This window comes from Myotis yumanensis, unplaced genomic scaffold (genome assembly GCF_028538775.1).
Source record: "Myotis yumanensis isolate MYYU_CA2020_CCGP unplaced genomic scaffold, mMyoYum1.0.hap1 SCAF_3, whole genome shotgun sequence".
Classification (NCBI taxonomy): Eukaryota; Metazoa; Chordata; class Mammalia; order Chiroptera; family Vespertilionidae; genus Myotis; species Myotis yumanensis.
In genome coordinates this window covers 85,189,959-85,202,985 of record NW_027223754.1, presented here as the reverse complement: position 1 = coordinate 85,202,985, position 13,027 = coordinate 85,189,959, and the positions used below count along the sequence as shown (strand labels likewise).

At 42.8% G+C, this 13,027-nt stretch overlaps 1 pseudogene; it reads left to right on the top strand.

The window, feature by feature from the left end:
- The first annotated feature begins 1,338 nt into the window (after positions 1 to 1,338).
- On the top strand, positions 1,339 to 1,915 carry LOC139005060 (DNA-directed RNA polymerase II subunit RPB7 pseudogene; annotated as a pseudogene).
- The last annotated feature ends 11,112 nt before the right edge of the window (positions 1,916 to 13,027 follow it).

The window sequence follows — 13,027 nt, the reverse complement described above, 5'->3', positions numbered from 1 at the left end:
TGACTAAGGGACTCTCTAAAGTTTCTGCTTGGGACTCAAACACTAAGGCCATCTGCAAGCTGCCCTTTCTCAGATGTTGCTTCCTACTTGCGCTGAGAATTGCCCGTGGCAAGTTGACTAATTGGCTTGTCTTGAGTTCACTTTATACTAGGTGCTGACCAATCACCTGCATGGCGGATTTGTTCTAACAGGACTGCAGTGTACAGTTGCTAATTTTTGGCTCTCCAGCATCTGAATCCATATCCTCCTTGTAGAGAATCCCCCATTGTGGTAATAAAAATGGAAGGCAGGTCTCCACCTTCCACTAAGGAAGCCGGAATGGAAAGATACATTTCCTCTCCCACCCCTTTGTCATCAGGATGAAGGCATATGACCTGCTTGGGCCAATCAGATACTCCCATCAGGGACTTCAACCTTGAATGAGTGACAAAGAGACAGACAAAAATGAGATTTGATTCATAGCCATGGCGGTGGTGGTTTAGCAATGGCAACGGTGAGGCTTCAGTGTCCAGGTGCCAGAAGCCGGTCCATCCTTGCTGCTTGACACAGTTGCTGCAGGAAAGAAACATCTGCACAGCATATGTTTCAAGGGACCTGGCATATATAGCATATTGTTCTTAATATGTTTGCTCTCCTTTGCGCCATGTGTTTTAACCAAGGTCACCTCTCCGAGAAAGGTTGTTTCCCCAGGTGGGGATTTTTCCCCGAGGTTAGGGAGGGGATACAACCCCTTAACAAAGTGCCAGGCAGGTAGTTAATCACTTTAACTACAAACAATCACGCTTAAGCTACATAATCTTTACTCCCTGGAATGGAGATAAGAAACGCCCTAACCTTTGCAATAGAAATTAACAGGATTAAAATCGACTGGTATAAATACAGATGTAACAAGACAATAAACATCAGATCCTGATCAGATCCTAACCAGAACTTGGCTGGAGATCCCGACCAGAACTTTGGCTGGAGATCCTGGCTAGAGGTCCTGACTAGGCTGCTGATCAACTGAAGGCCGTCTCCGTGTCATTCCTTCTTCGCCGACACCGTCCACACCTTTGGGGACCCCTGGGCCTGCTGGGGTTGGACCTCAGCATTATTCAAGAAAAGAAAACAAAAGAACAAGAAAACAAAAGGAATTCCTTATTGAGCTGCTATTCTGGGCACCGAATTTAAGAGAGCCCGCCGGTTGGGTTGCTTGTGGGCGGGAGGGGGCAGGGCCTCGTGGGTTTCCCCGCCCACCACAGCAAGGTCCAATCGGGTCTCGAAGGCCCGGAAGTGGTGTTGGGGCGGCTTGCGTGTATTTCTGGTCGTGCCAGAGGTGCCTTAGCCCGGGAAGGTGTGGACGCGGCTGCTTCTCTGACTCCTGGAGGAGGATGTACTACCACATCTCCTTGGAGCACGAGATCCTGCTGCACCCGCGCTACTTCGGCCCCAACCTGCTCAACACGGTGAAGCAGAAGCTCTTCACCGAGGTGGAGGGCACCTGCACCGGCAAGTATGGCTTTGTCATTGCTGTCACTACCATCGACAATATTGGGGCTGGTGTGATCCAGCCAGGCAGGGGCTTTGTCCTTTACCCAGTTAAGTACAAGGCCATTGTTTTCCGGCCCTTTAAAGGGGAAGTTGTGGATGCTGTCGTCACTCAGGTCAACAAGGTTGGACTCTTCACAGAAATCGGACCCATGTCCTGCTTCATCTCCCGACATTCCATCCCGACCGAGATGGAGTTTGATCCTAACTCCAACCCACCGTGTTACAAGACAGTGGATGAGGACATTGTGATTCAGCAGGACGATGAGATCCGCTTGAAGATTGTGGGGACCCGTGTGGATAAGAACGACATTTTTGCGATCGGCTCTTTGATGGATGATTACTTGGGGCTTTTGAGCTGAACACAGCGCCTCCTACCTTGCTTGACCCTTATTGCCGGAAGCCAGTCCATCCTTGCTGCTTGACACAGTTGCTGCAGGAAAGAAACATCTGCACAGCATATGTTTCAAGGGACCTGGCATATATAGCATATTGTTCTTAATATGTTTGCTCTCCTTAGTGCCATGTGTTTTAACCAAGGTCACCTCTCCGAGAAAGGTTGTTTCCCCAGGTGGGGATTTTTCCCCGAGGTTAGGTAGGGGATACAACCCCTTAACTAAGTGCCAGGCGGGTAGTTAATCACTTTAACTACAAACAATCACACTTAAGCTACATAATCTTTACTCCCTGGAATGGAGATAAGAAACGCCCTAACCTTTGCAATAGAAATTGACAGGATTAAAATCGACTGGTATAAATACAGATGTAACAAGACAATAAACAGATCCTAACCAGAATTTGGCTGGAGATCCTGGCTAGAGGTCCTGACTAGGCTGCTGATCAACTGAAGGCTGTCTCCGTGTCATTCCTTCTTCACCGACTCTGTCCACACCTTTGGGGATCCCTGGACCTGCTGGGGCTGGACCCCAACATCCAGGGGTGGGGATCATGGGCGATTTGTTGATGGTAGAGCCCTGGCAAGCTGGTTTCTCCTGCCCAGGCTTCCCAGATGCCTGCTATTTTTCTTTTTTCTTTCTTTTTTTTTTTTTTTAAGAAGGCAAGGTAAACAAAACCTGCTATTTTTCAATCATGTTTCATCAGCCCTCTTATTTATGTTGTCAGAGACCTGATATCCTCCCAACAGATCGTTTTTGTGTGAGTTAACCAGATTTGGTTTCTGTTGCTTGCAATTAAGAACCCTGAGCAATATAGGGGAAGAAGAAAGCATGGGTCAAAATGGCGGCCCTAGCCTTTAAATGACTCTTGTGATGGTTAATTTCGTGTGTTAACTTGACTAAATCATGGGGTGCTAGGATATTTAATCAAACAGTATTCTGGGTGTTTGTGAGGGTGATTTTTGTATGAGATTAACTTTTATTTTTTTGTTAATCCTCACCAGGGGATATTTTTCCCATTGCTTCTCAGAGAGTGGAAGGGAGGGAAAGGAAGAGAGAGAAAGAAAGAGAGAGAGAGAGAGAGAGAGAGAGAGAGAGAGAGAGGTTGATGTGAGAGAGACACATCAACTGGTTGCCTCCTATGCACACCCCTACTGGGGGCAGGGAGTGAACCACAACCCAGGTAAATGCCCTTGACCGGAAATCAAACCCATGACTCTTCAGTGGGTAGGTTGATGCTCCAGCCACTGAGAAACACTGGCCAAGGCGAGATTAACTTTTAAAATTGGTAGACTGAGTAAAGCAAATTGCCCTCCATTCTGTGAGTGGATCTCACCAATCAATTGAAAGCCTAAATAGAACAAAAAAGTTGACCTTCCCATGAGCAAAAGGAAATTATTCCTGCCCAACAGCCTTCAGACTGGGACATTGGCTTTTTTCCTGCCTTTGGACTCAAACTACACCATCAGCTGTCCTGGTTCTTAGGTCTTTGGACTCAGGCTGGAACTGCACTAATGGCTCTCCTGCGTGTCCAGCTTGCCACCTCACCCTGCAAATCCTGGGACTTGCCAGCCTCCATAATTACATGAACCAATTCTTCATAAGACTTATTAAGTCTCTTTCTCTATATTTATACATTGTATTGGTTCTCTTTCTCTGGAGAACACTGACTAATGCAACTCCTATTGGACTAGCATGGGGATCAAACAGTTCTATTTAGGGGGACCTTCTGGTGGATAGGGTATAAAATTCCAGATTGGGATCTTCCTTCCAGTAAGGAATGGGCCACTTGAAATAAAGGTAGGGTTGCTATCCTGACTTCTCTCTCTCTCTCTCTCTCTCTGATGATATATGGTAAAACATTTTTGTGCAGATGGCTTTCTGAGAGTTTGGGCTATTCCACAAGAAGTGTTTTCTCCTTTGGGCCTCAAGTATCATATGTATATTTATATCACTTCTTTTTAAAATGTCTTTTAATGTTTTGGAAAAAAAAGACAAATACTTATTGTAAAAAGAAAAGTTTAAAGACTATCACAAAAAATAAAAATTACCTGAATATTTTTATTATGTGTATCTTTCTAGAATAGATTCGTTCATTCATTCAACAGGGGGCTTACTATGAGCCAGGGGATTGATATCCAATAATATATACATGGTCCTTGCTCCTGCTCCATGGAGCTTATAATCTATTGGAGAAGATTGACATTGATCAATATGTGGCATGTAGCTATGTCTCCCTCGCCTGTGGACAAATACACAGGGCTAATTTCTTAGCAGCTTTTTAAATGGATTTCTCCTTTCTAAAAACTGCAAAATCTTCCTTCTCAAATAGTTGTTCAGTCCCACAACACTGGGAAGCAGATCAAGATTAGTATTTTCTCTTACCTTCTAGATATTTTTTTTAGTATTCTAAATCTGTGCAAGATGGTGAGAAAAGAATACCATCTCTGTTACTTTTATGACTCGAATTGTCAAATTCTCAGCCATGTGATCCCCACACCTATAATTCTGATCCACTCCATTCCCTCTGTAGCTTATATGCTTGTGTTCAGTTTTATTTTCCCTTGCTTGTTGCTTTGTTGAGATGGTGTAATCCAGCCATTTCAATGAGTAATGTGATCTGGACCGCTGGGGCACCGTTCCCAGTTACTGCTCTGAGAAGGTGAGCTACCTGTGAAGATGTTCTGGGCAGTTTCTGAACTTCCTCACTCTTACCTAGGGTTTACCAAGCACTGTTCTGTGTTTCATGCAGGTCCCCATCTTGAGCCCAAAGCCCCAGGGCCTGAAGTCTCTGTTAGAAAAATTATGTAAAGTAAATAAGGATATAATAATTAGAAGGGAGGTCACTGGGCCAAATAAAAACACATTTAAATAGGACAATGGAGTGCCAATGCAGACATAATCCCAATCTGAATTTTTGTTGTTATTGTTGTTAATCCTCATCTGAGGACTAATTCTGAAAATTTTGAATGTTAGCAAGACATTCTAGGGCAAATAGTAAATAATTATCTTTTTATCAAACAATTAAATCTTATGGCAAGTTACATTCTCAAAACAGGAAGTCCCTCTGTTACAATTTGTGCTTATAAAATGATCTAAAAAGAGACCACACTGTCCAAAAGAAAGGGTAAAGGACCAGGAATTGGGAAGTTTAGATTCCAGCACCAGTCTACTTTTTAATCATTTATTTTGTGCCTGTAGCCAACTCACATTTTTGGTAACTAATTTTTTGGCCCCATTTCCAGAATGAGAGTATCCATTCTGAATTTCATATGTTACTTTTATCAGAGCTGATGATAATATATAGAAATTTGGAAATTATATCACTTATTATAGTGCTTGAGAAGTCAAAATTCTTAAACCAAACAGTATTACTTGCCACTGAGATTTCTAGACAGTTATGAAAACCTAGCCCTCATCTGGCATGTGACAGAAAATTCAAAATTGTTTCCTGGCCCTGTTGGGTTTGGCTCAATGGATAGAGCGTCAGCCTGCGGGCTGAAGGGTCCCAGGTTCGATTCCAGTCAAGGGCACATGCCCCGATTGTGGGCTCGATCTCCAGTAGGGGGCATGCAGGAGACAGGCAATCAATGATTTTCATCATTGATGTTTCAATCTCTCTCTCCCTCTCCCTTACTCTCTCTGAAATCAAACTGGAGAGCATTATGCTAAGTGAAATAAGCCAGTCAATGAAAGAAGAATACCACATGATCTCACTCATTTATGGATAATAAAGACCATTATAAACTGATGAACAAAAATAGATACAGAGGCAGAGCAGCATCGAACAGACTGTCAAACTACAGCAGGAAGGCTGGGGAGGGTTGGGGGCAGGGTTAAGAGATCAACTGAAGGACTTGTATGCATGCATATAAGCATAACTAATGGACACAAGACACTGGGGGGTAGGGAAGGCCGGGGGAAGGTCGCGGGGGGGGGGGGGGGGGAAGGAGACATATGTACTATTCTTTGTAATACTTAAGCAATAAAACAATATATATATATATATATAATTTTTTTTAAAGAAAAAATTGTTTCCTGCAGGATTCCAGTCTGTTTTGGAATCCTTTATGAAAAAGAGCCAATTCCTCAGGGAGGCCATATGTTTACTTGATCTTCAGATATGACAGATTTATTGTGAAAAAAGCTGCATAGGGCATTTCTGGTGTTCCCTTCTCTGGGAGAATTTGAAAGTTAGGTATTTGGCCTACTATATACATTTCTTTTTAAAATCAGCATGGAGTCCCAGCCGGTGTGACTCGGTTGGAGCATCGTCCCATATACCAAAAGGTAATGGGTTTGATTCCCAGTCAGGGCACATACTTAGGTTGAGGGTTGGATCCCTTGTTGGGCGTGTACAAGAGGCAACCAATCAATGTTTCTCTCACTCTCTCTAAAATCAATAAACAAATCCTCAGGTGAGGATATAGAAAAAAAGAAAAGTACTTTTAAAAATCATCATGGACTTTGGAGTCAGAGAATTCTGAGGGTTAAAAATCCAGTTCCCTTTATCTTATTGGTTGTATTATCTTGGGAAAATTATTATTTAACTAGAGGCCTGGTGCATGAAATCGTGCATGGGTAGGGTCCATCGGGGTGGCCTGCGGAGATCAAGCACTAGCTCGTGCCCACAGCCTTGTGGCCCCAGCTCACACCCCCAGCCTTGCAGCCATACAGCCCTACAGCCCCACAGCTCCACAGCCCACCTGCTCGCCCTGCTCCCCGTGGGTCCCAGTTTTGTCATCCGCAGATGATTGGCAGGGTGATTGGGCCCCCACTCACACCCACTCCACCTGGCGCCACCCACTCACCTGCTCCACCATCCCACCGCGGTCCAGCTGCTGTCAGGGTCCATCGAGGCCAGCAGTGCCTCCACTGCCACTCGCTGCCAGCGCCGTGTCATGGATGCCCGCCATGGTCCGCGCTGCCCCCTGGTGATCAGCACACGTCATAACGGGTGGTCAAACTCCTGGTTGTTCGAACTCCTGGTCAATGACCGCCCGAGGGGATAATTTACATATTAGGCTTTTATTACATAGGATTTCTCTGTGTCCCATTCTCTTCATATATAATAGTAATAAAAAATATCTTCCTTGTGGGTGGTAGGGAGGATTTGCTGAAGTCACGTTTCTGAATGTCTGGTGGGCTGCCTGGCACATGCTGGTGCACAATGTCTGTTGGTTCCCTTTTCCTCTCCTGTATAAAGAGTTTAAAGCGACACCTAAGACCTAAGCAAGGATAATGGCACTTTGGTCTATGGGTAGAATTAGATGCAATGTCTGAATCTATACCTTGAAAAAAATGTGATCTCAAGTAAAGGTCTAATCATCACAGCATTAGTTAATATTAACCAAGAAAGAATAAAATTTAAATCAGAGTCCGTGTCTCCAGAAATTCCAGAAGTTTATAAAAATGAAGGGAAGCAAACTCACTTTTCATTACTATGGACTAGAAGTTGGGACCTACAAATTTTTTTCAGTTTCTCCACTCTAGGTCTCCGTAACTGGCCGAGGAACCAGACAAATGTCTTCACTTTTCTTTACTTGGCTTCCCAAATGGGGGAATGAGGGATTTATTTTATTTTGCTGGGCAGTCAATGCCATGTGCTTGGGAATTCTTGGATGGAAGACTGAGGAAGACTGAGTACATCTGAAATATTGTTACTGACAGAAGTAAATCAAACATCAAAACCTCTAATGTTCTGCTCAACACCTCGCCCCCCCCCCCCCCCCCCCCCAAAAAAAAAAGCTGCATAGGGCGTTTCTGGTGAAATATAACATGTAACCTAATGCAAATTTCTTGCAAACTATTTTCATAGGATGAAATATTTCATTGTGACTGTCACTCTTATTTTAACATTTTACTTGGAAGATAGACCTCAAACCTATCAACCAAAAAATAAATCAATTGCTCTCTTTGGGTAGCTGAAAAATAGAAGCAGACTTTAAGGCAAAAAATGACTCAGAAAGAAAAACCACCCACTTCCCTCTCAAATCTTACTGGACTCCCAAAGCTATGAATAGTGAAGGTTACGAGAAATCTTAGGTTTTGATGGCATTTGTGGGGTGTCAGATAAAACAACACTGTTCTCTTTTCTGGAGTGGGGTACTTCAGATACATAACTTCAGACTCTTCTCACCAAAGGCAGAGAAATGGAAAAAGAAGCTGCAGCTTCCCTCTCGGAAGCAGCCCCCCCTCTCCCCTCCTTCTCCCCCTCCCCCCGAGCAAAGTGGTGGCCTGGTAAGCCAGGAGGGCCGTTCGGAGTGTCCATACCCACAGGAACACAGTCTAGAGGCGGCCCCATAGCCAAGTCCCCAGGCAACTCCGGGCCCAGGTGCACGTGGCAGAGCCTCCCTCAGAGAAAGTCACCAGATCAGAATCCTGCTTCCCCAAGCATGGAGTCCACCACGGAGAAGATGGGAGACAAAGCCATGCTGGCGCTGATCAGGATGACCAGGCCAACAAGCAGCAGAGCAAGCAGGGGGGTGTGAAGAAGTGGATGCCTGGGCAGCCGAGAGAAGATGGTAGACCACCCCGACTGCATCACACTGATGTCATCAACACAGCTACTGGTCCTAAACATAGCGCACTGTTCCTCCGGGGGAATCGGGGGAGATAATACCAATGCAGACTGACACAGAAAGGCTAAGCTTCACATGCTTAACAGACCTGAAATTTCCCACTGCTGGTCAAAGCGAGTGGCCAGACTTTTCAGGAAGAAACTGGTTCTCGGCTCTTTTTGTAGATTCACTGCTATTTAGTTGTACCCAGACTGTAATGTTCAAAGTCAATGCCACTTGTTGATTGAGTGATAAAATAGCTAAAAAGTCATTGGAAAAAACAGTAAATGTGATCTGGGAGTCAGTGTAGGGAAGGAAAGAGTACCTGAAACTTCTGGTCCAGTATTGCTGGTGACAAAGTCACCAGTGTCATCTGACCTGCTTTTCCATGGTGGAGTTCACCCCTTGCATAGGGATGGAGGGAGAGGGAAGAGAAGGGGAGAGAGAGAGAGAGAGAGAGAGAGAGAGAGAGAGAGAGAAAAACATTGATGTGAAACACATTAATTGGTTGCCTCCCGCACCCACAAGCATGACCAGGGCTGGGGATTGAACCTGCAACCCCAGTGCGTGCTCTTGATGGAGAATCAAACCCGCTACCCTTCGGTGTGCTGGCTGCCACTCTCACCACTGCTCAGGTGACCATTTTTTATTTTTTTAATATTAACTTCCAGGTCTTGTGAGGTGTGCTTTATATGCATTATAGACTTTAATTGTCACAGTCACCCTGTGAGGTACTATTATAATTAATTTCATTTTAAAGACAAGGAAACTGAGGCTTAGAGGAAATAAAGCCCTCACCTAAAGTCGCCCAGGTAAAGGGACAGACCAGGGATTTCAACTCAAGTCGACTTTATTCCAAAGCCCATACTTTCAACCTGAACATTATATTGCCTCTCACTCACTGCTTCTTAATTGCAAATTGAAAAAGAAATCTGATCCAAAGTAAATGAAAATAGAACACAACAGCTTTGAATGTGAACATGAAGTACAGGTTTGTTGTGGGCTTAAGGGAGCGAGGGAAGAGGCAGGAGGTCTGTGAAGGATAATGCCATAGTGATTTTCCATGATGGTCCGAGAGGAATCACCCCTGCAGTCATTGTAACAGTCACCACCAGAGAGCTGAGAGCAACTACAGAGCGAACTATGAAAACCAGGGGTGCCAGGCACCCCAGAGAAGTGGTCCTTTATTTCTCACTGGGAGAACTTTGTCTTTTATCTGCTTTCGTTTCCACTTTGAACTCAGCAATTTTGGCTGGCACCCAGCTGCGATGGATATCATCCAAGCTCGCACTGGTTGTGTGCATGGTACAGAAGTGGCCCAGGACTTGCAGATGGAATTAAACAGCCGCTGCCTTTGAGTCCCAGCTCTGCCTCTTAACTAGTTGTGTGTCCTGAGGTTGGTATTGGGATTTCTCTGAATTAGTCTTATCATCTATAAATGGTATCAATAACACCTATCATGCTGGGTGTTCTAAGGATAAGTACTATAATGACTGTAAAGTGTGTAGCATAACGCCTGGCAGGCATATAATGAGTTCTGAAATAGTAGCCATATTATTATATAGATTTTTAAAAATGACTGTTTATAATATATATATTTTTCTCCCCTCCAGAGAATTTCCTACTCAAGAATGGATTATGTGCCTTTGGATGAGTTTGTGTTATATATGTGTTAGTTTTCTGGGACTGCCATAACAAAATATTATAGACTGGATGGCTTAAAACAGAAATTTATTTTCTCACAGTCTTGAAGGCTAGAAGCCCAGGAACAAGGTGTCAGCAGATTTGGTTTCTTCTGAAACCTCTTTTCTTGGCTTACAGATGGTCCTCTTCTCTTTGTGTCTTCTTATGGTCTTGCTTCTGTATTGAGTTTGAGTCCAAATTTTCTCTTCTTATAAAGACATCAGTCATATTGGATTAGGGCCCACCCAAGTGACCTTATTTTAACGCAATCCCCTCTTTGAAGACCCTGTCTCCAAGTACAGTCACATTCTGAGGAACTGGGGGTTAGGACTAGCAAATAAATTTGTCAGTTGATAACAAAATTAATTTGGGGAGACAATTTGGAGGGGCTCAATTTAGTCCATAGCAATCAATAAAGTATTTTTGGCCAAAAAGCAAACATCATCAAGTCAAGAAAATACAGGACACAGAGAAATGTGTTTAAAATAACATGGGGAAGTTATTAGCAAAATCTAAGAAATGAGAAATTCTACAGGACACACAAAAAAACCCCCTAGTTTCTTCAACAAACAATTGTAATAGCAAGGAGGAAAGAGGGGGAGGTGGAACATAAAGACTAAAAGAAACTTAAAAGACCTATTATTACCAAATGCAAGTTGTGGACTGTATTTGGGTTGTAATAGGAACAAACCAACTTTTGAAAAAGCTCAAAACATTATGAGACAATCGAAGAAATTTAAATGAGGTGGTCTAGATAGTTAATGATATTAAGGCATTATTGTCATTTTTTTAGGTGTGGTAATAATGTTGTGGTTTTGTTTTTTAAAAGATCCTAATCTTTTTAGGGAGAGTTGGTGAAACACTTATGAGTGCAGTGGCAACAGCTCTGGGACTTGCTTCAGTGTGTTGGAAGGAAGGAGGGAGGAGCAGAAAAATAGTGTGACTATAAAAAAATGTGATTGGAGTTAAAGTAAGATTGAAAATGAGTAGATACTTTTTGAAGTTGGTTGATGGGTTTGGTGTAATAGTTTCTCTATTTTGTACATACTTAAAACATTCTATCATAAAAAGATTGAATTTATATGGAAAATATTTATCCATGTCATTAAATATTCTTCTACAACATGAAGTTTTCAATGTGGCACTGCATTGTCTGGATGAATCATAATGTATTGACACCATTTTCCTTTATCAAACTGGTAGGTGGTTTCCATTTTTTTTTTTCTGTTAAAGATATGTAAATCACTATACACATCTCTGTTTCTTTACAATAGATTCCTAGAAATGAAACCGCTGGGCCCGAAGGTAGGCTTGTATTTAAGGCGTTGATTCCACATTGCCAAAATATCCTCCATCGGTAACAACCCATTTTCTCTCTCCTTGAGTAACACAGTCCTGGCGCCCAACCACCTCCCCCTTGCACTTTCCCAGGCAGTTGCCGAGGACATATGTGCCAGGCTCCAGAATTCAACCTGCTGAAGGGCAGTCCCAAAGTATCTCTCGTGAGGGTTCACTGAAAATGTTCCACATTCGCTTGATTTTTTCTTTTCCTAAAATATATTGTAAATTTTATTGATCATGCTTTGGCTTTGATCTAGAACAGGGGTGGGCAAACTTTTTGACTCGAGGGCCACAATGGGTTCTTAAACTGGACCGGAGGGCCGGAACAAAAGCATGGATGGAGGGTTTGTGTGAACTAATATAAATTCAAAGTAAACATCATTACATAAAAGGGTACGGTCTTTTTTTTTTATTTCAATAGTTTTATTCATTTCAAACATTTTAACAAGAAGAATGTAAACACTAATTATTATAATTTGAAACTTCAAAAAATGGAGGAATCATAGCACAATAACATACCTTATATTGAAGATGGCAAAGGCAAAATAAAATTGCCTAACAAAGGAAAGGTACAAAAGCCTTTCAAATTAAACTTAAATATAATAAAATAATTTAAAACTAAAACAAATAGAAAAGAACAAAATGTGTAAACAGTAAATTAAAGATTTTCTTTAGTGCAACTTCCAAATTATGCCCAGGACGTAGATGTAGATGGCAATGTAGACTGGGTTGAAAGGTTTTTGGTCTTTAAAACATCAACTTCAGTGCAGCATGGCTAGTGTGACATGTCCTCTGCGTGTCTCTTTCCCTGCTGCATGCATCCGCAGTGGGAAAAAAAACTGCAGTGGATACAAGCCCTAAAAGCTGAAAGTCTTTGTTGTTTTATTAACAAGTCATTGTGATGTACAGAATGTGGGAACAGGAAAAAATTATGTTTGAGTAGAGCTCTTAATCTTACCTCAGAAAGGCTCAGATACTGTGCTCTCCAGGGGTGTGTCTCCCTACATCACCACTATAACGTGTCTATGCATTCCCAGGGTGATGTCGGGAGACGCATCCGAGGGCATTACAAGGAGCCTCTGGAAGATTAAGAGGTTGTTCCTTCTACTGAATGTCACTCAGAAGAAGGAGCTGCGGCCGTGTTTCCCGACGTTGCCATGTTAACACTGCTGCTGGTGAAGGAGCGGAGGGGAGAGCAAGAGAACCCTCCGCTCTTTCGGCTCCACGGCTGATCTAGAACCTTCATCATAAGGATGTCAAACCAACAACCAACCAACTGACAAGACTCTCTTTTAAAAAATGCATTTATTTTTTATTAAAGTATAGTTGGCATACAATATTATATTAGTTTCAGGTGTAAAACAGTGACTTCACATTTATATATCTTACCATGTAATCATCACACTAGCCCAATAACCATTGGTCAAGACTCCCTGGTTTGATGTAATAGAGTATAGAAAAAAATAGCAAAACTAAAAGGACCATACTTATATTAAATATTAAGAGGTCAGGTGGTTAGAC